Source organism: Chlamydotis macqueenii, unplaced genomic scaffold, assembly GCF_036417535.1.
Source record: "Chlamydotis macqueenii isolate bChlMac1 unplaced genomic scaffold, bChlMac1.mat HAP1_SCAFFOLD_187, whole genome shotgun sequence".
NCBI lineage: Eukaryota > Metazoa > Chordata > Aves > Otidiformes > Otididae > Chlamydotis > Chlamydotis macqueenii.
Window position 1 is genome coordinate 39,331 of NW_028239079.1, and position 24,035 is coordinate 63,365.

A 24,035-nucleotide genomic window follows, 5' to 3' on the forward strand; every position below is an offset into this window, starting at 1 on the left:
GAAATTTTTCTATCACCGGCCGGATTCCTTCTCTGTCTTCCTTCTTTAGGGGATATTGTTTAATTCTTACCGGTCGTCGGCCTTCCTTAACCTTAACTTCAACAGGTGGAGCACTTTTCGCCCTTCCAGGTACATCAGTAGCCCATACCCCCGGGTACACTTGGTTTAGGATTTCCTCATTAATTTTTCCTTCTGAGGGGAGACTGGTTAAGGTGAGACTCAATATCTGAATATATTGCTGATCTTTTACCTCCAGAGTAATTTCTCCTTTTTCAAATATAATTTTTGCTCCCAATTGTTCCAATAGATCTCTCCCCAAAAGTGCTTTCGGGGAGTTGGGCATATATAAAAATTTGTGGATACCCCATTGTTTTCCCAATTTGTATTTTAGAGGCTTACAAAAATATGCCTTTTCACTTTGGCCAGTCGCTCCTTTTACCATGACATAATCATTTCCCAGGGGCAGCAAAGCTTGATTCAGAACCGAATATGTTGCCCCTGTATCTACTAAGAATTCTACTTGTTGTTGTTTTTCCCCTAGCTTAATTATAACCAGTGGATCCGCTAGGGTAGACTCCCCAGGTTCCCGTCAGTCTTCTATCACATGAGCTATCCTCACATTCGCCGGGATCCTCCGGCCTTCTTTCTTGTTCCTTGGGCATTCCTTTTTCCAGTGGCCAAAGCCCTTGCACATTGCACACTGATCCTTTTCCAACCCCAACCGAGGCTGATTTCGCCTACCTCTCCACTCCCCATCTCCCCGAACGACAGCCACCAACCTTCTTTGTCCCTGCCGATACCCTTCTTCTCTATTACTGAACACTCTCCAAGCCTCATCCAGCAAGATCTCTAAATTCCTGCTTTCCGCAGGACGCAACTTTTGAAGCTTTCGTCTTATGTCCCCCGTAGACTGACCCAGGAACAGAGCAGAGAAACTAGTTGCTGTATCCCTACCTCAGACCCCGGGTCCAGCGGCGTGCTACGACGCATCACATCCCTCAGTCGATCCGGGAATTCAGATGGAGACTCGGAAGGACCTTGTTTAATTGCATATAAGGCTGACCAATTTATAGTCTTAGGGATTGCCCGTTCCATCCCCTTCGAAATCCACTCCTGATATTCCTGCAATCTTTCCATATGTACTGACCTGTTTACCTCCCATTTCGGGTCCTGGAGGGGGAAGTGTTCCTTAACATCTCCCCCGGTAACTTTATAATAATCCTCGGCTAGATTTCCTGCCGTTTTTAAAATCAACTGCTTCTCCGTTTCAGTCATGTATTCTAATAGCAGCTGTATGTCTTTCCAGTCCGGATTATGTTGTTTTACAATGAACTGGAAATGTTTAGCCACACTTACCGGATCGCTTCTGTAATCTTTAGCAATTTTTCTCCACTCTCCCAAGTCAGCGGTGGAGAAGGGTACTTTAATTAACATTGTTCCGCCATGCGGCCCCACCGCCTCCCGGAGGGGTGCTTGTAAGATTGTCGGAGCAGACTTCTGTCTAGTACGGGAAGATACAGGGCTATCAGGGGGATTCGATGTCCCTTCCGAGTCTGCGTCCTGGTCCTGTGATCGGGGGGGAGGTTTAAACAAATCACCTAAATCTTGTTCTGGAACCTGGCGTACTTTATCTGCTTTCGTACACCTCTGCCCAATGCTGCATGATGAACAGCACCTTTTTAATCTGCCTCCACCCTCCTTGTTCTCCCGTTCGAGTGCGAGTACCATAGGGTCCTGCGGGGATATCATCCCACAGTCCCTTTGCCACTCCGGGTGATTTTGTAGGGTAAAAAACATATCTGCATACGACACCTCGTCCCATTTCCCTTCTCTTCTAAGAAACAACATAAGCTGCAACAAAGTATTGTAATCCAACGTTCCATTGAACGGCCACTTGACTTCACCCTCTAACTTATACAATGGCCACCACTGATTGCAATATTTAATAAGAGTCTTTTTACTTTCCGTACCTCCACCCCCGGCAATATCTTTCCAGTGGGCGAGTATGCAGCCCAGGGGGCTTTTCCTTAATATTCCCCCTTGAGTGTTGCCCATTTTATATTTCCTCTGTGAGAGGGTCTCAAGGAATGATTCAAATTTAGACTAACTATTTCACTCCTCCACACCACACTTACAATCAATCACTCAACCACACTCTCTTAACCATACAGCACAGGGATCCCTCATTCATACCAGCCTTTTAAAGCAGCTGCAAAATGGTTGCAAGAACAAACTCACCTACTGATGTTAAACTATCTCCAAATCCGGGTTAAAGAGGCCCGCTTACCCTTCTCCTGCTTCTCATGTACTGATCATCAGCAGGTCCATCCTGGCTCCCAGCAATGGGATGCAGCGGTTACCTCGGACTCGCTCGATCTACCCCCAAGATCGCTAGCGGCCGCTCTATCGGTCAGCGAGTCCCCTTTGATGCTCCAAACTAACCTGGGTACCCAACCAACGGGGACTATGCTGCACGCCAGACGTCTCTGCGCGATTTACCAGCTGCCCCAGCCACGCGTACGACTTACAGGCCCCTACCATTAAACATACCGTTTGGTCCGCGGCTTCAGGAGGTCGTTGTCTGCTCCTGCGGTGAGCAGCTGGCAGCGGAGGCTCCTCCGAGGAAAGTGCTCGGGGCGCGCCTAGGGGCGTCCGCTCCGCAGTCGATCCCGCAGCCAAGCAGAGATCCTCCTGGCTGGCTCGCCAAACTGACGTGCGGAAAACGGACTCCACAATCTGTAAGATTGTAAAGTAGGTATGTTTATTCAGCGCTGGGCAGCACAGGGGGGTAGTCCCACCAAAACCGTGCGCGCCTTACGTGGCAACTCACGTTGGGGGTGGGGGGCACTGGGCAAGTTGGGGAACACAGGCAGCGCCCCCAGGATCCCAAGACAGAGGGGTCATGGGGAGGCAGCGCCAAAAAGGGGGGCGTCGAACAGGGACACAAAACAAGAGCGCAGGGCACGCAACGGGCAAAACACAGGGGAAAAAAAACTCACAAGGGAGGAAAACCTCACACGGTGGGGGGGTGTTTTAGTGAAAAGCATTTGCAAGTGATACAGGGAATTAACGGTCTGCTAAATATTGCTTGATTTAGAAGACTGACTGTCTGCATACTGCTTGATTTAGGAGACTAACTGTCTGCTAGACAATGCCTAACAATCCTCTTTGCCTTGAAACTCACTTAAGCTTATCAGGGACTGGTACTTGTCAAGAAACTGGTATTCAGTCAAGGACTAATATGTCAAGCAAAGGACATGATAACAGGAGTCGTTCAGAAACTGCTGAAATCCCCAAGTGAAAGGAGAGCATGGGTGAATGACTGAAGTTCATCTAGAGGAAGATCAGACCCCTGAAGAAGTAAACGACCACCAGAGACAGATCTGAAATGCTAACGCAAGTGGTTTTTTAATAACCCCGCCTCGCTTATGCACATGTATGTCTGTATTGTGCAATCCTAGGAATGTGTGTACCTGCACCGGATACATTTTTGGTAAAATGTGCTGTCAGCGTGCGTGCTTTTGGAGAAGCAATCCCCCACGCACCCGGTGCCAAATAAACATGCCTGCTTTATAACTCTCTCCGAGTTGTAGAGTTTGATCCACGCGTCAGGAGGGCTGAGAAACACAGAGCGGGACAGTGGGGACGGATACGAGGGAGAGACGGACACGCAAGGACAAGGGGTACGTGCGGGAAGAAAGGTGCGTAAGGATGACCTATAGCAGGGAGTCCACGCAGGACAATCCACAGCACGTAACTCACCCGGCATAACCTGCACGAGATGACCCACACCGGACAATGGACCCACACTGCGTAATCCCCAGCGAGAACCCCTCCGTCTCCCACTGGGTCACACCAACTATCCCCAAATTGAGTGGCTTTTTTTTTTTTCCTTGTCCAGAATATTTTTTTTCCCATGGCCAGACTATGCTCCAGACCACACCTCATTTGATTTTTCCTGTGTCTGAATATTTAGTTAAAAGACTACAGAAGGAAAATCACCACATTCTTAACATTCACTCTAAAATCCATGCGGCAAGTCCCTTAGGAAAAATGCAGTCACGCATCGCAGACGTACCTTGTACTTGCAGACCGCTGCGGCTCCTTTCCATCCATCTCGTACTTTCACGGCCAAGGAAAGGGCGACCACGGTGAAACGCTGGCAGCAGACATTCAGCAGAGAGAGGGAAAAACCCCTTAGTTTGAAGCTAGGCAGGAATCTAACTCTTCCTTTTGGGGCGAGGTTTCTCAGGACTAAAACCACGTGAAGGACAGAGTATCTTGCAGCACCTTTGGTACAGCTGCTGATACCGGCCTTTAAAGCTTTTGCATTTTTCAGACACCCAGGCCTTTTTTTGACTCATTGGCAGCTTTAGTTTCACTCGAACCGCTGTCCTACATACAGGCAGGGGACAGACACAGATGCCTACATACATTTTCTCAACCCTAAGTACAGCCGAGATCTCCTCACCCTCTATGTGCCAAGTTGAATATTTGTTTGTTAAGGAGCACAGCAACACTTCTGTCCTCGTGAACTGCCTCCGAGCAGAGGAGGGCTCTGGGATTTCCTGGACGCCAGTGCTCCCGCTTTCACTGTCAGCTCTGCACGGCCACCCACCGGAAAAAAGGCCTCAAAATAACGAACGTCAGACGATTGCTGCCACACCAAAAGTGCCAGCACTGAAAGCTCGTGCTGCTCCTCGCCGGCCCTTGCCAGCGCCTCTACAGGCCCACAAACGTTATCCAGCCTAGAGACTGCATAAAAGGCAGACCGCCCCAGGCTGCAACACTCTTGCCCAGCGTACACTGACCAGTAACGTCTCCCCCTTCACCTTCCCGAGAGAGACTGTTCCCAGGGAGCCCTCTTCCTCCCATCAATTTACTACACCTTCCCTGCAGTTTTCAGCCTTGTTCCCTCCTCGGCTGTGGTCCCTCAACTTAGCTCTCAAATGGCCAGAAATCAGATTCCATCCTCAAAAGAACAACCCCATGCTAACTAAGATGGCGCTTCCTCGCCCAGCTCCTCATCACCATCTGCAAAAAAAAAAAACCCAAAAATAAAACCTACCAAACAGCACCGCCCTTCAACATCACACCACTTACCACCAATCTCTTCTATGGCACTCTCCTCCTCAAAAGCGCCGCAGTGCTCTGCTCACCGGCTCCACTCATTGCCAAGAAGTCCGACGCCGCAACTGCTGCTCGTGGTGCTTCAGATGCTGAGAGACGCAAAGCTCAACTTACTTTTTCTGGGGTGTAGGTAGAAAAAATAGGTGTCATACCAAGCTAACTAGAAAAGTATGTCATTACATGCAATGACAACATTATCAAAAACCACCTGCTTTAGCTTCCTACAAGAAAACAAATGCTCCAGGCTTCATTTCTAGCAAGACCATGCATGCTATCTAACTTCTACCACAGCTACGTTCTAGACAGGGCTGAATGACAAATGTAGCAGAACGTGGTGGCTCGCACACGTGGCCGACAGAGGCACGGAGCTCCTGGCACTGCGTCCTGGTGTCTGCTCTGTCAGGGAGGGCTCAGATGGACCAGCCACTCCTTGCTGGAGGCACCTGCCTGTGATTCACTCCTCAGTCCCCTCCAGCAGCCATGCCCAGGCGGCCCCCTTTACAGCTGGAGGCCCCTCATACAGCAGGGCCAGGGCCAGGGCCAGGGCCACCCTCAGCCTCACTGGACCCATCTGGGGCTGCCCCACCTCCAGCCCCAGCTGGAGCCCATCAGGAGCAGGGGCCCTTGCCAAAGCCCCACAGCACATCACCCCCTTCCCTGTGCCTGTCCTCAGCCATCAGCTCTGCACCCAGGGGCTGCAAACACATCCAGGGGCACAGAGGACGTCACAGACAGTGAGATACAGAACAGAAAAAAAAAAACAGTGACAGTACGCAAGACAAAGAGATAGAGAAAGAAAGATAAGAAAAGAAAGAGTGAGATAGGAAGGCAGAGGCACAGGGCAGGCATGCAGAGGCGCAAAGAAAAGCAGGCCAGAAAACAGGCTGGAGAAATTAGTTGGGGGGAGAAGACGGATGCAGATCAGGACAAAGAGATGGAAAAGGCAAAAACAGCAATGGGCCGCAGGACAGAGACAGAGGACAAACAAAGGAAGGAAAGGGAGCAGAACAAAAGTGCAGGGATACAAAACAAAAGGAAGCGGTAGAACAAGAGATTTAAAGGGAGAGAGAAAGGGGGAAGAGCATACAAGAACAGACAGAAGAGGAGAGGTAGAAGGAAACAGTAACAACAACAACAAATCACAGCAGCTTGGGAAAGGTAGGGGTCACGGGAGCGGCAGGGAAGGACAGGGACGCACAAGAGAGGAGGCAGAGCCCCAGGGGCCGGGGACTCACCACAGCTCTCACTCCCGGCACTGCTGGGAGAATCTGACAGGTCAGATGCTGCTTTCTGCTTCTCTCCTCTTCTGTAACTCCGACCACTTGGCTGTCCTCCACCTAAGAGAATACGTGGGTGTCTTACAGCTCTTAGACAAAAAGCTTCCTAGACACGTAGCCACCCACCCACGCTCGCTCGCGCGCTATGTGGCCGTACCGTGCTTCAGGTTCCACATACAGACTGTGCAGTGCGCACTGGCGGTCTGGCCTGCTGAAGAGTACAAAGAGGGATCCTTCCTCACCCGGAGAGGCAGGCTAGGCTCTCTCTGGCCTGCAGCGGGAGGCAGCTGCTGGCTGGCTGGCCTTTGGTTTCTTCTTCTTCTTTACCTTTCTGTGGCCTCTCCAGCTTCAGCTGCAGCAGCTCCTCTCCACAGGCAGTAAGCGCTCTGTTACATGACATAAATGTTGAAAATTAAATATCAGTATGAGGTGATTCTTGCTAACTGTAGAACTGTAGTCACATAGGTTAAGTTTTATACGAAATCTATTTGTCCTTAGAGGGAGTGGGACCCTAGAGATATTATAATACGCATTTGTTAGAAGCTAGCCTAGCATATCTTTAATACAATGGTAAGTCCCAAACACCCCCAAACACCACCTGCAGAAATAGGCCCTGAGCCATCACTTTGGAGCCAGGAAAATCAAGCAGCACCGCGACCTGTTCTCAAGACCAGATATGGAGATTTCAAGGAGGAGTTTGACCAGCGAATTCGAGGAGGGGGCGTTTTGACGACCACCAAGACCACCAAAAGACCCTCGACTCAAAAGACTGGGCATGCGCGAGTGGGTAGGGAAATGATGTAATGGTTTCTCAGAAAATTTATGTTTATGCATATTATTTCTTGGAATTTAATGAATATGTATAATTAATGTGTATTTAACCCGTGCTGTTGATCAAATGGGTGCGCACGCTAGGTGGAGCGATCCCCCGTGCGCCCAGCGCTGCAATGAAGAAGTGCCTGCTTCTTAACTTCTCATTGCTGTTAAGGAGTTTTATTCCGGATTTCGGTAACAGTTTTGGCGACCCAGATGGGACCTTGCGAGTGAGACTGAACGAGATCGAGTGTTGATCGAACTCCAGCCGGCACAGAGGTATTCTCGGGGAGACCCATCGCTCTCGACTCACAAAGCTCCTCGCAACGTTCCCTGGAGAAAAGGGTAAGGCACTTCTTCTTTGAAATCTGTCTGCTCTGGATAGCCTGCCCGTAAGGCGCGGCGAAAGCTTCGCAGGGTTGGGGCTTAGAGGGTACCCGTTTGGTTTGGAAGCCTAGGCGTCTGCCCGTAAGTCATAAGCGAAAGCTATTGCTGGGTTGGATATTTGTGTATTTGGGACAATTGTCATTTGCATTTGTTTGGTTTTTGTATTTGGGACAATTGTCATTTGCATTTATCTGGTATTTGGCATTTAATCTAAATTGTTTAAGAGTAAGAGTATGGGGAGTATTGGTAAGATTTGTACATAGCTTGGAAAGGGGCCCCAGGGTGTTTTAGAAGTGATTTACAAGCTGGTAATTGTTGCTTCAGTGCGTTTTTGTTTTGTTTTGTTTTGTTTTTTTTAAGGCTGTATGCATGTGTTGCAGTGTACGGGACTTGAATGATATACAGTATTGCATTTGGGGTTTTAAACTTTTCTTGGTGACGGGATTGACTTTGTTTGTAGAACAGTGTTATTGTCTTTTTGGTACCAAAAACTCCTTTGTAAAATATGGGAAAACACATATCTTCTATGTCTACCTCAATGGTAGGGGAAATATTAATGAAGTCTCCACTGGGATGTGTTCTTAAACATTGGGAGGATATAAGGGGAGACCCAGTAACTAGAAAAAAAAATTGATCCAATATTTTACAGTTGATGTTATCTTGTAGAAGGGAAGGAAAGTGAGATGTGGTCCCCGATGTTGATTTGTTCTTTACTTTGGGAAATCATCCCAAGTGGCAGAAAGATTGCAGATACGTCCCCAAGGATCCGATGGTTTTGGCATAAAAAAAAAAAACAAAAAAAAAAAAAAAAGGAAAAAGGTTGAAAAGATCCTGGCTTGTAGTACAGAAAGTGATGTTTAAAATGTGGAACTGAAGAGGAAAACATAGAATTCATGTGTTAAATTTCTGTGTTAAATTTCTGTATTATCTTTATGTGTGGTCTGGAAGTGTTGATGCAGGTTTAACAAATGAAACAGTAGAAAAAGGGGCCAGAACACCGAACCCCCGGTGGGAGCTGTAGAGTGGGACAGTTGAATTATGAGGGTTTCAGTCCTATTGCAGGGAGAACTGGAAGCTGACAAGACCAGATAGAACAAGGAGCGGCTCAAGCCTTGCCCCCCCTACCACTTCGACAAGCAGTAGGGGAACAAACCGGGGATGAGATCGGGGTGTGGTAGAGGAATGGATAAAATAACTGCAATAGGAGAGAGATTGGGAATATCAGTGTGCAAAGTGTGAAGCATGGTGGCACTGGAAAAATGCGTGTCCTTATTCTGAAAAAGAAACAAAAAACTGGCAGCACAGCAGATGCCTTTGTCAGAGGTGCAAAGAGGACTGGGGGAGAATTCCCCAGCAGAACCCCTGGTTACAATCCAGCTGGGGACCCAAACCATGGATTTTCTATTTTGATACTGGAGCTATTCATTTTAAGTACTGGTAGAAGAAAATTGAGTAAAAAGCATGTAGACAAAATTGGTGCCACAGGGAAAGCTGAAAATAAATTTTTCATTCAATCCTTAACTTTAAGGTGGGTAAAAATGGGGAACTGGCCAATTTTTATATATACCAGAGTGTCCTGTTGCCTTAGTGGGGAGAGATTTATTGAGCAAATTGAAAGCACAAATTAATTTTTAAAACTGTGACATTCAATTAAATATACCCTAATCAAAAGCCAGAGAGGCAAGAATTTTTATGTTGCAGACAACTTCAGAGCCATATGAAATCCCTCAAGAAGTGGACAATGCAGTAACCCTTTGGTGTGGGCTGGCGAAGTTCCCGGACATTCAAAAGCAGCAGAACCGGTAAAGATTTTTCTAAAGGAGAGCACCAAACTGGTAAGACAAAAACAGTACCCTTTAAAATTAGAAGCTAGAAGAGGCCTTGAGAAAATGATTGAAAATTTTTTAAAAAAATATCGACTATTAGTCGAATGTGAATCAGAATTCAATACTCCCATTTTACCTGTGAAAAAGCCAGAAAGTGAGGAATATAGGTTAGTACAAGATTTTAATAGCAATAAATTTAATAGTTCAAGATATTCACCCCTTAGTGGCAAACCTGTATCCTTGTTGACAGCTTTAAAAGAAAATCACAAGTGGTTCACTGTATTGAACTTATAGGATGCCTTTTTCTGTATTCTTCTTGACAAAAATAGTCAGGCATATTTTGCCTTTGAACTGCAAAATCCCACAACTGGGCAGAAGACTCAGCTCAGCTGGGCAGTGCTACCTCAGGGATTTAAAAATAGCCCAATGATCTTTGGAAATCAATTGGCTAAGGAATTAGAAACATGCAAAATAATTTATCCTGAAAGACTGGTGTTGCAATATGTAGATGATATTTTAATAGCCACAGAAACCAGAGAAGAATATTTCAACTTGACTACTAACCTGCTAAATTTCTTGGGCCAAAGTGATAACAGATTTTCCAAGAAGAAAGCACAGATTGGAAAAGAGACTGTCATGTATTTGGGATTTGAAATCACACAGGGACAAAGACAACTGGGAAATGAGAGAAAAGAGGCAATTTGCCAAATGCCGGAGCCAAAAGGAGCTAAGGAGCTGCAAACGTTTCTGGGAATGGCTGGCTGGTGTCACCTGTGGATTAAAGGAATTGAAGGAGGGACCCCTTGTGTGAGAATCTGAAGCTCGAAAGGCATTCCAGAATGTAAAGGTAGCTCTGATGTTCACTCCTGCTCTAGGGTTGCCCGATTTAACCAAACCCTTTGAACTGTTTGTTCATGAAAGACAACATTCGGCCCTCAGAAGAATCCTTTCTCAGAAAAATGGAGAATGAAGAAGACCGGTTGGTTATTTCTCCAAACAATTGGACAATGTTAGCTAAGGATGACCAGGTTGTCTATGGGCTGTAGCAGCAACTGTCCTCCTGACTTAAGAAGCTTGTAAGCTGACAACGGGACACCCAAGAACAGCTTATGTACCGCATATGGTACTTTCTGTTCTGGAACAGAAAGGAGGACACTGGTTATCCCCAAGCAGGATGCTCAAACATCACATTGTCCTGTTGGAACAAGATGATGTCAAATCGAAAACAACTACAACAATAAATCCTGCCATCTTTTTAAGTTCAATAGAAGAAGAAGTTCTAAGTCATGACTGTCTACAGACCATCAAACAAGTTTATTCCAGCAGAAGTAACAGAAGAGTGAACATACCTGACCCAGAATTCGAGATATGTACTGATGGAAGCAGCCTCGTGAGAAATGGAAGAAGATTGGCTGGATATGCAATAACAATAACAAACTCTGTTATTGATGCAAAGCCGCTCTCAGTGAACACCTCAGCACAAAAGGCGGAATTGATAACTAGCCCTCATAAAAGCCCTGAAATGGACAGAACATAAAAAGTGAATATATGGACTGATTTAAAGTATGCTTTTGGAGTAGTACATGCCCATGGAGCCACATGGAAAGAAAGAGGAATGCTGACAGCACAAGGAACATCCATGAAACACCAAGAAGAAATTCTGCAATTGCTCCAAGTGGTGCAGAAACCCAAAGAAGTTGCAATAATGCACTGCAAAGCCCACCAATTTGGGAATTTCCCAGTGAATACTGGAAATAAATTAGTCAATAAAAAGGCAAAGAAGAGAGCAGAAAAAGGCATCATGACAATAATACTAGTTAAAGAAGTGACATTTGAGCAACAAACCCCAAATTACAGTAAGGTTGATTTGGAATTAGCTAAATCAATTCAAATAAATATGAAAAATGATCATTAGTCCTAAAAATCAAGTTGTGGTCTCACCACAATCAAAGCTAAAAGCATAGAAAAATTCATTGGGAAACAGAGGCAATGATCAGTGATTTAAGAAGACAGGTGATTAGTGTTAGGATGATAAAGCTAATAAAATCAGTAACAAAAAGTGTGAAACTTGTTTAAAGAATAACCCGAGAAATATTAAATAACCACCCCCAGGAACCATATATATGGGAAACTTGCCTGAAAATTATTGGCAGATTGATTTTTCAGAATTGCCACAACAAAATGGATATAGATATCTATTGGTATTAGTAAATATGGCCAAAAGATTTTCTTTTCCTGTCGCACCAATAGGCAAGAGAAGTGGCTAAAAATATGTTAAAAGAAATAATATCATGGTTTGGAATCCCCAAAAGAATATAATCAAATAGAGGTCCTCATTTTGTGTCTGAAATTATTCAAATATTGAGGAAAATTCTGGGAATCAAATTGAATTTACACACTCCTTGAAGGCCACAATCTAATAGACAAGTAAAATTTGTCAGAAAATATCTTTAAAATGGCCTCATGCTCTTCCTTAAGCACTTCCGAAAATCAAGATTCAATCCAGATCTAAGACTAAAATTAGTCCATATGTTAATGTATGGAAAATCTTATCAGACTCTAACCCTTGTTCAAAATGTGACTGCTACTGGGGATAATGAAATGGAATTGTATTTGATATCCCTTGGAAGAACTCTGATATGGATATGGAACTGCCACAGAGCCTCTTTCTTTAGATTCCCCAGTTCATCATTTTAACCAGGAGATTACGTGTACCTGAAAATTTGGGAATCAGAAACTCTTCAATAAGAATGGAAAGAACCATATCAGGTGCTTCTAGCAATATATACAGCCCCTAAATTTGAAGATATTGATTCTTGGATTCATTATTTGAGAGTCAAGAAGCACAGCCTCCAAAACAGAAACAATGGATTTCTAAAGAAATATGTCATTTAAAGTTAACAGTCTCTCATTTTTAATGAATTAGACAAAATCATATCAAAATAATGAAATCTATCAAAGGAATTTTAGTAGTAATGCTAATAATACTTTTTGGTTTACTGATTATGGAGATTAGTTATAAGTAAATGAGACTTATTGAAAAAAATTAAATAAGTCTCAAAGGGGGGAAATGTTACATGACATAAATGTTGAAAATTAAATATCAGTATGAGGTGATTCTTGCTAACTGTAGAACTGTAGTCACATAGGTTAAGTTTTATACGAAATCTATTTGTCCTTAGAGGGAGTGGGACCCTAGAGATCTTATAATACGCATTTGTTAGAAGCTAGCCTAGCATATCTTTAATACAATGGTAAGTCCCAAACACCCCCAAACACCACCTGCAGAAATAGGCCCTGAGCCATCACTTTGGAGCCAGGAAAATCAAGCAGCACCGCGACCTGTTCTCAAGACCAGATATGGAGATTTCAAGGAGGAGTTTGACCAGCGAATTCGAGGAGGGGGCGTTTTGACGACCACCAAGACCACCAAAAGACCCTCGACTCAAAAGACTGGGCATGCGCGAGTGGGTAGGGAAATGATGTAATGGTTTCTCAGAAAATTTATGTTTATGCATATTATTTCTTGGAATTTAATGAATATGTATAATTAATGTGTATTTAACCCGTGCTGTTGATCAAATGGGTGCGCATGCTAGGTGGAGCGATCCCCCGTGCGCCCAGCGCTGCAATAAAGAAGTGCCTGCTTCTTAACTTCTCATTGCTGTTAAGGAGTTTTATTCCGGATTTCGGTAACAGCTCCATCCGTTCATTTTCGCTCCCGCACCGCCAGGAGAGCGCGGCCGGGCAGAGACAGCCCACACAAGCCTGAGGCGAGTGCAGTCAACAGCGTTCCCAGGGGAGGAACGGACAGCCACAGCCTCTGGGAGAGGGAAAGAAGAAGCAGCGACCGTTATTACCGCACGCGGCCCCTGGCCGGAGCGCCTGCTGCCGCAGGGGATTCTCCAGATACACTGAGGTCCCCCCTCGCAGCCTTCAGGGCAGGGCGTGGCCCGGTGCTACGGGACAGGCTTCAGGGGACGCGCCGGAGCGGCGGGCAGCTGCACGGGGCCGGGGGAGGCTCGGGGGGAGCTCTGGCGAGCTGGGGAGGTGCCCGGCGTCTCCGCCCGGGAGGGGGGGCCCCCTCCTGCCCCTCTTCCCTTCTCTCTGCTCTCGGGTCACTCCCCGGGGCTGCCCTCGCCCGGCTCGGCTCCGAGCGGGCGGCTTGAGGCTCCCCGGGCGGGCAGGAGACAGCGCTGCAGCCACGAAAGGGGCTCGCTCACCTCACGGGTGCCCTCGGTACTCACCCGTCACCGCCGCCGGGACCCGCCGGCCGCACACCGCCATGCTGCTCCCGGGCGCATGCGCAGTCCGAAGGCCGAACACAGTGCCTGCCGGGAGAAGGGCAGAGCACTGCGCATGCGCGACTCCCGAGCTGCAGTTCCCGCTTTCCGTCACCAGGTGGCAGCAGCCCCCCACCGCTCCGCTCCTGGGTGTTCAGCCGGACGAGCCACGGCCGGTTCCTCCTGACGTGCGGAAAACGGACTCCACAATCTGTAAGATTGTAAAGTAGGTATGCTTATTCAGCGCTGGGCAGCACAGGGGGGTAGTCCCACCAAAACCGTGCGCGCCTTACGTGGCAACTCACTTTAAATTTATACAACCAAATGTTACATATACATCAAGTTTCACAATACGCCTAGACATATGCATGACCTATCCCCGCTTCGTATTAAAATTAGTCCCAAGGGGTCATTTTCATAAACTCCTCCTGTCTGGGCTTGCGCAGTGCCTCCTGCTGGTGGTCGTCGGGGGTCGTGGGGATGAAGGCAGGTGACTCCTCTTCGTCACCGCTAGTAACCTTTTGTTCTTGCGCAAACTCAGTTATCCCTTGGCTTTCATTCAAGCTGCAGGGTCGGTTTTAGCTGGTTCTTGAAGCGACCCCCCTAGTCCTTACCGGGAACTGTCTTTCGTGAAGAATTGCAAGACTTTCTGCTTCAAATAGTTTGCACAATGGTTAGCAAATTATTAAGCAAGTAGTTAACAAAACATTAAGCACTATTTATCAACTTGATTCCTTAGGATGCACAGCAATAATTAATCAATGCCATATCTATTAAGATTTCTTTAACTCCTTCTCTCAGTCCCCCCTTTTCTAGAAAATTAGTAAATTCTTTTACTGCCAGCTATGTTCATCATTTGTAGATTTACCAGGATTACACAAACCTTAATCCACATTCTACCTTCTCAGTTTAAGCTTTAGGGGTCCCTGAACTTCAGAAGTCCAGAGTTTTTGTGGTGCCTTTTTTACCCTAGTGTGGTGTATCCAGGCATTCTGCTCTCTGATCTTGATTGCTGTAAAGGAGGTGAGGAGTACCTGGTATGGTCCTTCCCACTGTGGTTCCAAGGTTTTTTCTGCAAGAGACTTTACATATACATCATCTCCAGGTTGTATATCATGCACAGGTTCATCTAGACCTCTTCCCCGGGTCCCAATTACATGCTTTCCAATTTTATTGAGCTGTTTGCCCAATGCCACCATGTAGGAAGTCATAATTTCATCCCCAGCTTGCGTAGACATTCCCCTCTGTATTCCATAGGGTCGTCCATACAAAATTTCAAAGGGACTCAGTCCTTCCTTTGCCCTTGGTCTCGTTCGTATACGCAGAAGGGCTAAAGGGAGTGACTGAGGCCACGTTAAGTTTGCTTCTTGTCCCAATTTCACAATTTGCTGCTTGATTAAGTGATTCATTTTCTCTACTTGGCCACTCGACTGAGGGCGATACGGGGTATGAAGTTGCCAATCTATACCTAAATGGTGGCTGATTTGTTGCACTATTTTTGAGACAAAATGTGGTCCTCTGTCTGAGGATATGGTTGCTGGAACCCCAAAACGTGGTATTCTCTCTTGTACCAACACTTTAGTTACCTCCCGAGCCTTGGCTGTCCTAGTTGGGAACGCTTCTGGCCAACCTGAAAAGGTATCAGTTAATACCAGCAAATAGCGATACCCCCCTTTTCTTGGAAGTTCTGTAAAATCAACCTGCCATTGTTGTCCAGGCCCATTGCCCTTCCCAATCTGGCCCATTTCTGGTTTGGGAGTATTTTTTGGATTAGTCTGGAGGCAAAGGTCACACTGTTGAGTCACCTGTCTCACTGTGGTATATAAGTTTCTAGCCACGATTTCCCTTATCAAATGTTTATACAGAGCCTCTGTTCCCCAATGCCTTTTTCTATGTTCCTCCCGTTATCAAGTGCCACAGTAAACAAGAGGGAATAATTAGTCTTCCCTGTGGGGTATAAGCCCACCCCTCTTCATTATATGACCCTTCCAAGTCTGTGATAAGTTTCTGATCTTCCTTGGTATATTCTGGCTTACCTTCTAGAGAGATTTGCCTATCAGGAATTAGAGCCCCTTCTATTCTCACCTTCATTTTGGCCGCTTGTTTTGCCTCTCTGTCCGCCAGTTCATTCCCTTTCTCCCAATCGGAGCTCACTCTCTGCTGTGCCTTAATATGCATAATTGCCACTTTCTCAGGGAGCTGGACAGCTTCTAGTAGCTTCAAAATTTCTTCTGCATGTTTGATATTTTTTCCCTGGGAGTTCAATAGTCCTCTTTCTTTCCAGATTGCTCCATGTGCGTGCACAACTCCGAAGGCATATTTTGAGTCCGTGTCAATGTTCACAGTTTTGCCCTGGGCCAACTCCAGGGCTCGGGTTAGGGCAATTATTTCTGCCTTCTGTGCGGAGGTGTTCATGGGCAAAGGCCCTGACTCTATTACCTGCTGGCTGGTAGTGATGGCATATCCCGCGTGTCGATTGCCATTTAAGACATAACTGCTCCCGTCTGTGAACCAGTTTTCCCCATTTTCCATGGGGCTATCCTTCAGGTCTGGGCGGCTTGCATATGTTGCTTCGATGGTTTCCAAACAGTCATGGTGCACTGGTTCTCCTGTGTTCCCACCGAGAAAAGAAGCTGGGTTGACAATGTTAGTGACCACGATTTCCACATCGTCCTGTTCTACTAATACAGCTTGATATCTCAGGAACCTTTGTGGAGAGAGCCAGTGCCCACCCTTTGCTTCCAGTACTGCTGATACTGTATGAGACACCAAAACAGTCATTTTCTGGCCCAGGGTAAACTTTCGGGCTTCCTGTATGTTCAGTATCACAGCTGCAACCACCCGTAGGCATCCAGGCCAACCCTTTGCAGTGGCGTCTAACTGCTTAGAGAGATAGGCAACTGCCCGTCGATATGGACCCAGATCTTGTGCTAATATTCCCAGGGCAATACCCTGTTTCTCATGGGAGAAAAGAAGAAACGGCTTACTCACATCTGGGAGTCCTAAGGCCGGGGCCGACATCAACGCCTTTTTCAGTAGCTCAAAGGCTCGTTCGGTCTCTTTGTTCCACTCAAGGTGCTTCTGCTCAGTAGCTGTCAGAGCATACAGTGGTTTAACAAGCAGTCCATAATTATAGATCCACAATCGGCACCACCCGGTCATTCCCAGAAAAGTCCGTAACTCCTTTACTGTCTGAGGTCTCTGAGTCTGGCATATTGCCTCTTTGCGGGCCTGTCCCAAAGTTCTCTGCCCCGCACTAATTTCATAGCCCAAATAATTCACTTTACGTTGCATTACCTGGGCTTTCTTCCTGGAGACACGGTATCCCTGGAGTCCCAAGAAATTCAACAGACTCACCGTCCATGCCATACAGTCTTCCTCTGTTTTCGTGGCAATCAGGATATCATCTACATACTGCAACAATTTTCCTTCCCCAGATGGGGTTTCCCAGGATTCTAAGTCTTTTGCAAGCTGATTCCCAAAAATGGTAGGACTATTTTTAAATCCTTGTGGCAACGCCGTCCAAGTGAGCTGGGTCTTCCGACCACTTTTAGGGTTTTCCCATTCGAACGCAAACAATTTTTGACTGGCTTCATGGAGAGGGAGGCAAAAGAAAGCATCCTTCAAATCTAAAACAGTAAACCAAATTAGTTCAGGTGTCAACACAGTCAGCAGGGTATATGGATTGGCCACTACTGGGTAGAGGTCCTCAGTTATCTTATTCACCGCCCGTAAGTCTTGGACCACCCTATATGACCCATCGGGTTTCCGAACAGGTAATATAGGGGTATTGAATTCTGACTCACACTCCTTTAATAGTCCTAACTGTAGAAATTTTTCTATCACCGGCCGGATTCCTTCTCTGTCTTCCTTCTTTAGGGGATATTGTTTAATTCTTACCGGTCGTCGGCCTTCCTTAACCTTAACTTCAACAGGTGGAGCACTTTTCGCCCTTCCAGGTACATCAGTAGCCCATACCCCCGGGTACACTTGGTTTAGGATTGCCTCATTAATTTTTCCTTCTGAGGGGAGACTGGTTAAGGTGAGACTCAATATCTGAATATATTGCTGATCTTTTACCTCCAGAGTAATTTCTCCTTTTTCAAATATAATTTTTGCTCCCAATTGTTCCAATAGATCTCTCCCCAAAAGTGCTTTCGGGGAGTTGGGCATATATAAAAATTTGTGGATACCCCATTGTTTTCCCAATTTGTATTTTAGAGGCTTACAAAAATATGCCTTTTCACTTTGGCCAGTCGCTCCTTTTACCATGACATAATCATTTCCCAGGGGCATCAAAGCTTGATTCAGAACCGAATATGTTGCCCCTGTATCTACTAAGAATTCTACTTGTTGTTGTTTTTCCCCTAGCTTAATTATAACCAGTGGATCCGCTAGGGTAGACTCCCCAGGTTCCCGTCAGTCTTCTATCACATGAGCTATCCTCACATTCGCCGGGATCCTCCGGCCTTCTTTCTTGTTCCTTGGGCATTCCTTTTTCCAGTGGCCAAAGCCCTTGCACATTGCACACTGATCCTTTTCCAACCCCAACCGAGGCTGATTTCGCCTACCTCTCCACTCCCCATCTCCCCGAACGACAGCCACCAACCTTCTTTGTCCCTGCCGATACCCTTCTTCTCTATTACTGAACACTCTCCAAGCCTCATCCAGCAAGATCTCTAAATTCCTGCTTTCCGCAGGACGCAACTTTTGAAGCTTTCGTCTTATGTCCCCCGTAGACTGACCCAGGAACAGAGCAGAGAAACTAGTTGCTGTATCCCTACCTCAGACCCTGGGTCCAGCGGCGTGCTACGACGCATCACATCCCTCAGTCGATCCGGGAATTCAGATGGAGACTCGGAAGGACCTTGTTTAATTGCATATAAGGCTGACCAATTTATAGTCTTAGGGATTGCCCGTTCCATCCCCTTCGAAATCCACTCCTGATATTCCTGCAATCTTTCCATATGTACTGACCTGTTTACCTCCCATTTCGGGTCCTGGAGGGGGAAGTGTTCCTTAACATCTCCCCCGGTAACTTTATAATAATCCTCGGCTAGATTTCCTGCCGTTTTTAAAATCAACTGCTTCTCCGTTTCAGTCATGTATTCTAATAGCAGTTGTATGTCTTTCCAGTCCGGATTATGTTGTTTTACAATGAACTGGAAATGTTTAGCCACACTTACCGGATCGCTTCTGTAATCTTTAGCAATTTTTCTCCACTCTCCCAAGTCAGCGGTGGAGAAGGGTACTTTAATTAACATTGTTCCGCCATCCGGCCCCACCGCCTCCCGGAGGGGTGCTTGTAAGATTGTCGGAGCAGATTTCTGTCTAGTACGGGAAGATACAGGGCTATCAGGGGGATTCGATGTCCCTTCCGAGTCTGCGTCCTGGTCCTGTGATCGGGGGGGAGGTTTAAACAAATCACTTAAATCTTGTTCTGGAACCTGGCGTACTTTATCTGCTTTCGTACACCTCTGCCCAATGCTGCATGATGAACAGCACCTTTTTAACCTGCCTCCACCCTCCTTGTTCTCCCGTTCGAGTGCGAGTACCATAGGGTCCTGCGGGGATATCATCCCACAGTCCCTTTGCCACTCCGGGTGATTTCGTAGGGTAAAAAACATATCTGCATACGACACCTCGTCCCATTTCCCTTCTCTTCTAAGAAACAACATAAGCTGCAACAAAGTATTGTAATCCAACGTTCCATTGAACGGCCACTTGACTTCACCCTCTAACTTATACAATGGCCACCACTGATTGCAATATTTAATAAGAGTCTTTTTACTTTCCGTACCTCCACCCCCGGCAATATCTTTCCAGTGGGCGAGTATGCAGCCCAGGGGGCTTTTCCTTAATATTCCCCCTTGAGTGTTGCCCATTTTATATTTCCTCTGTGAGAGGGTCTCAAGGAATGATTCAAATTTAGACTAACTATTTCACTCCTCCACACCACACTTACAATCAATCACTCAACCACACTCTCTTAACCATACAGCACAGGGATCCCTCATTCATACCAGCCTTTTAAAGCAGCTGCAAAATGGTTGCAAGAACAAACTCACCTACTGATGTTAAACTATCTCCAAATCCGGGTTAAAGAGGCCCGCTTACCCTTCTCCTGCTTCTCATGTACCGATCATCAGCAGGTCCATCCTGGCTCCCAGCAATGGGATGCAGCGGTTACCTCGGACTCGCTCGATCTACCCCCAAGATCGCTAGCGGCCGCTCTATCGGTCAGCGAGTCCCCTTTGATGCTCCAAACTAACCTGGGTACCCAACCAACGGGGACTATGCTGCACGCCAGACGTCTCTGCGCGATTTACCAGCTGCCCCAGCCACGCGTACGACTTACAGGCCCCTACCATTAAACATACCGTTTGGTCCGCGGCTTCAGGAGGTCGTTGTCTGCTCCTGCGGTGAGCGGCTGGCAGCGGAGGCTCCTCCGAGGAAAGTGCTCGGGGCGCGCCTAGGGGCGTCCGCTCCGCAGTCGATCCCGCAGCCAAGCAGAGATCCTCCTGGCTGGCTCGCCAAACTGACGTGCGGAAAACGGACTCCACAATCTGTAAGATTGTAAAGTAGGTATGTTTATTCAGCGCTGGGCAGCACAGGGGGGTAGTCCCACCAAAACCGTGCGCGCCTTACGTGGCAACTCACGTTGGGGGTGGGGGGCACTGGGCAAGTTGGGGAACACAGGCAGCGCCCCCAGGATCCCGAGACAGAGGGGTCATGGGGAGGCAGCGCCAAAAAGGGGGGCGTCGAACAGGGACACAAAACAAGAGTGCAGGGCACGCAACGGGCAAAACACAGGGGAAAAAAAACTCACAAGGGAGGAAAACCTCACACGGTGGGGGGGTGTTTTAGTGAAAAGCATTTGCAAGTGATACAGGGAATTAACGGTCTGCTAAATATTGCTTGATTTAGAAGACTGACTGTCTGCATACTGCTTGATTTAGGAGACTAACTGTCTGCTAGACAATGCCTAACAATCCTCTTGGCCTTGAAACTCACTTAAGCTTATCAGGGACTGGTACTTGTCAAGAAACTGGTATTCAGTCAAGGACTAATATGTCAAGCAAAGGACATGATAACAGGAGTCGTTCAGAAACTGCTGAAATCCCCAAGTGAAAGGAGAGCATGGGTGAATGACTGAAGTTCATCTAGAGGAAGATCAGACCCCTGAAGAAGTAAACGACCACCAGAGACAGATCTGAAATGCTAACGCAAGTGGTTTTTTAATAACCCCGCCTCGCTTATGCACATGTATGTCTGTATTGTGCAATCCTAGGAATGTGTGTACCTGCACCGGATACATTTTTGGTAAAATGTGCTGTCAGCGTGAGTGCTTTTGGAGAAGCAATCCCCCACGCACCCGGTGCCAAATAAACATGCCTGCTTTATAACTCTCTCCGAGTTGTAGAGTTTGATCCACGCGTCAGGAGGGCTGAGAAACACAGAGCGGGACAGTGGGGACGGATACGAGGGAGAGACGGACACGCAAGGACAAGGGGTACGTGTGGGAAGAAAGGTGCGTAAGGATGACCTATAGCAGGGAGTCCACGCAGGACAATCCACAGCACGTAACTCACCCGGCATAACCTGCACGAGATGACCCACACCGGACAATGGACCCACACTGCGTAATCCCCAGCGAGAACCCCTCCGTCTCCCACTGGGTCACACCAACTATCCCCAAATTGAGTGGCTTTTTTTTTTTTCCTTGTCCAGAATATTTTTTTTCCCATGGCCAGACTATGCTCCAGACCACACCTCATTTGATTTTTCCTGTGTCTGAATATTTAGTTAAAAGACTACAGAAGGAAAATCACCACATTCTTAACATTCACTCTAAAATCCATGCGGCAAGTCCCTTAGGAAAAATGCAGTCACGCATCATAGACGTACCTTGTACCTGCAGACCGCTACGGCTCCTTTCCATCCATCTCGTACTTTCATGGCCAAGGAAAGGGCGACCACGGTGAAATGCTGGCAGCAGACATTCAGTAGAGAGAGGGAAAAACCCCTTAGTTTGAAGCTAGGCAGGAATCTAACTCTTCCTTTTGGGGCGAGGTTTCTCAGGACTAAAACCACGTGAAGGACAGAGTATCTTGCAGCACCTTTGGTACAGCTGCTGATACCGGCCTTTAAAGCTTTTGCATTTTTCAGACACCCAGGCCTTTTTTTGACTCATTGGCAGCTTTAGTTTCACTCGAACCGCTGTCCTACATACAGGCAGGGGACAGACACAGATGCCTACATACATTTTCTCAACCCTAAGTACAGCCGAGATCTCCTCACCCTCTATGTGCCAAGTTGAATATTTGTTTGTTAAGGAGCACAGCAACACTTCTGTCCTCGTGAACTGCCTCCGAGCAGAGGAGGGCTCTGGGATTTCCTGGACGCCAGTGCTCCCGCTTTCACTGTCAACTCTGCACGGCCACCCACCGGAAAAAAGGCCTCAAAATAACGGACGTCAGACGATTGCTGCCACACCAAAAGTGCCAGCACTGAAAGCTCGTGCTGCTCCTCGCCGGCCCTTGCCAGCGCCTCTACAGGCCCACAAACGTTATCCAGCCTAGAGACTGCATAAAAGGCAGACCGCCCCAGGCTGCAACACTCTTGCCCAGCGTACACTGACCAGTAACGTCTCCCCCTTCACCTTCCCGAGAGAGACTGTTCCCAGGGAGCCCTCTTCCTCCCATCAATTTACTACACCCTCCCTGCAGTTTTCAACCTTCTTCCCTCCTCGGCTGTGGTCCCTCAACTTAGCTCTCAAATGGCCAGAAATCAGATTCCATCCTCAAAAGAACAACCCCATGCTAACTAAGATGGCGCTTCCTCGCCCAGCTCCTCATCACCACTGCAAAAAAAAAAAACCCAAAAATAAAACCTACCAAACAGCACCGCCCTTCAACATCACACCACTTACCACCAATCTCTTCTATGGCACTCTCCTCCTCAAAAGCGCCGCAGTGCTCTGCTCACCGGCTCCACTCATTGCCAAGAAGTCCGACGCTGCAACTGCCGCTCGTGGTGCTTCAGATGCTGAGAGACGCAAAGCTCAACTTACTTTTTCTGGGGTGTAGGTAGAAAAAAAATAGGTGTCATACCAAGCTAACTAGAAAAGTATGTCATTACATGCAATGACAACATTATCAAAAACCACCTGCTTTAGCTTCCTACAAGAAAACAAATGCTCCAGGCTTCATTTCTAGCAAGACCATGCATGCTATCTAACTTCTACCACAGCTACGTTCTGGACAGGGCTGAATGACAAATGTAGCAGAACGTGGTGGCTCGCACACGTGGCCGACAGAGGCACGGAGCTCCTGGCACTGCGTCCTGGTGTCTGCTCTGTCAGGGAGGGCTCAGATGGACCAGCCACTCCTTGCTGGAGGCACCTGCCTGTGATTCACTCCTCAGTCCCCTCCAGCAGCCATGCCCAGGCGGCCCCCTTTACAGCTGGAGGCCCCTCATACAGCAGGGCCAGGGCCAGGGCCAGGGCCACCCTCAGCCTCACTGGACCCATCTGGGGCTGCCCCACCTCCAGCCCCAGCTGGAGCCCATCAGGAGCAGGGGCCCTTGCCAAAGCCCCACAGCACATCACCCCCTTCCCTGTGCCTGTCCTCAGCCATCAGCTCTGCACCCAGGGGCTGCAAACACATCCAGGGGCACAGAGGACGTCACAGACAGTGAGATACAGAACAGAAAAAAAAAAACAGTGACAGTACGCAAGACAAAGAGATAGAGAAAGAAAGATAAGAAAAGAAAGAGAGAGATAGAAAGGCAGAGGCACAGGGCAGGCATGCAGAGGCGCAAAGAAAAGCAGGCCAGAAAACAGGCTGGAGAAATTAGGTGGGGGGAGAAGACGGATGCAGATCAGGACAAAGAGATGGAAAAGGCAAAAACAGCAATGGGCCGCAGGACAGAGACAGAGGACAAACAAAGGAAGGAAAGGGAGCAGAACAAAAGTGCAGGGATACAAAACAAAAGGAAGCGGTAGAACAAGAGATTTAAAGGGAGAGAGAAAGGGGGAAGAGCATACAAGAACAGACAGAAGAGGAGAGGTAGAAGGAAACAGTAACAACAACAACAAATCACAGCAGCTTGGGAAAGGTAGGGGTCACGGGAGCGGCAGGGAAGGACAGGGACGCACAAGAGAGGAGGCAGAGCCCCAGGGGCCGGGGACTCACCACAGCTCTCACTCCCGGCACTGCTGGGAGAATCTGACAGGTCAGATGCTGCTTTCTGCTTCTCTCCTCTTCTGTAACTCCGACCACTTGGCTGTCCTCCACCTAAGAGAATACGTGGGTGTC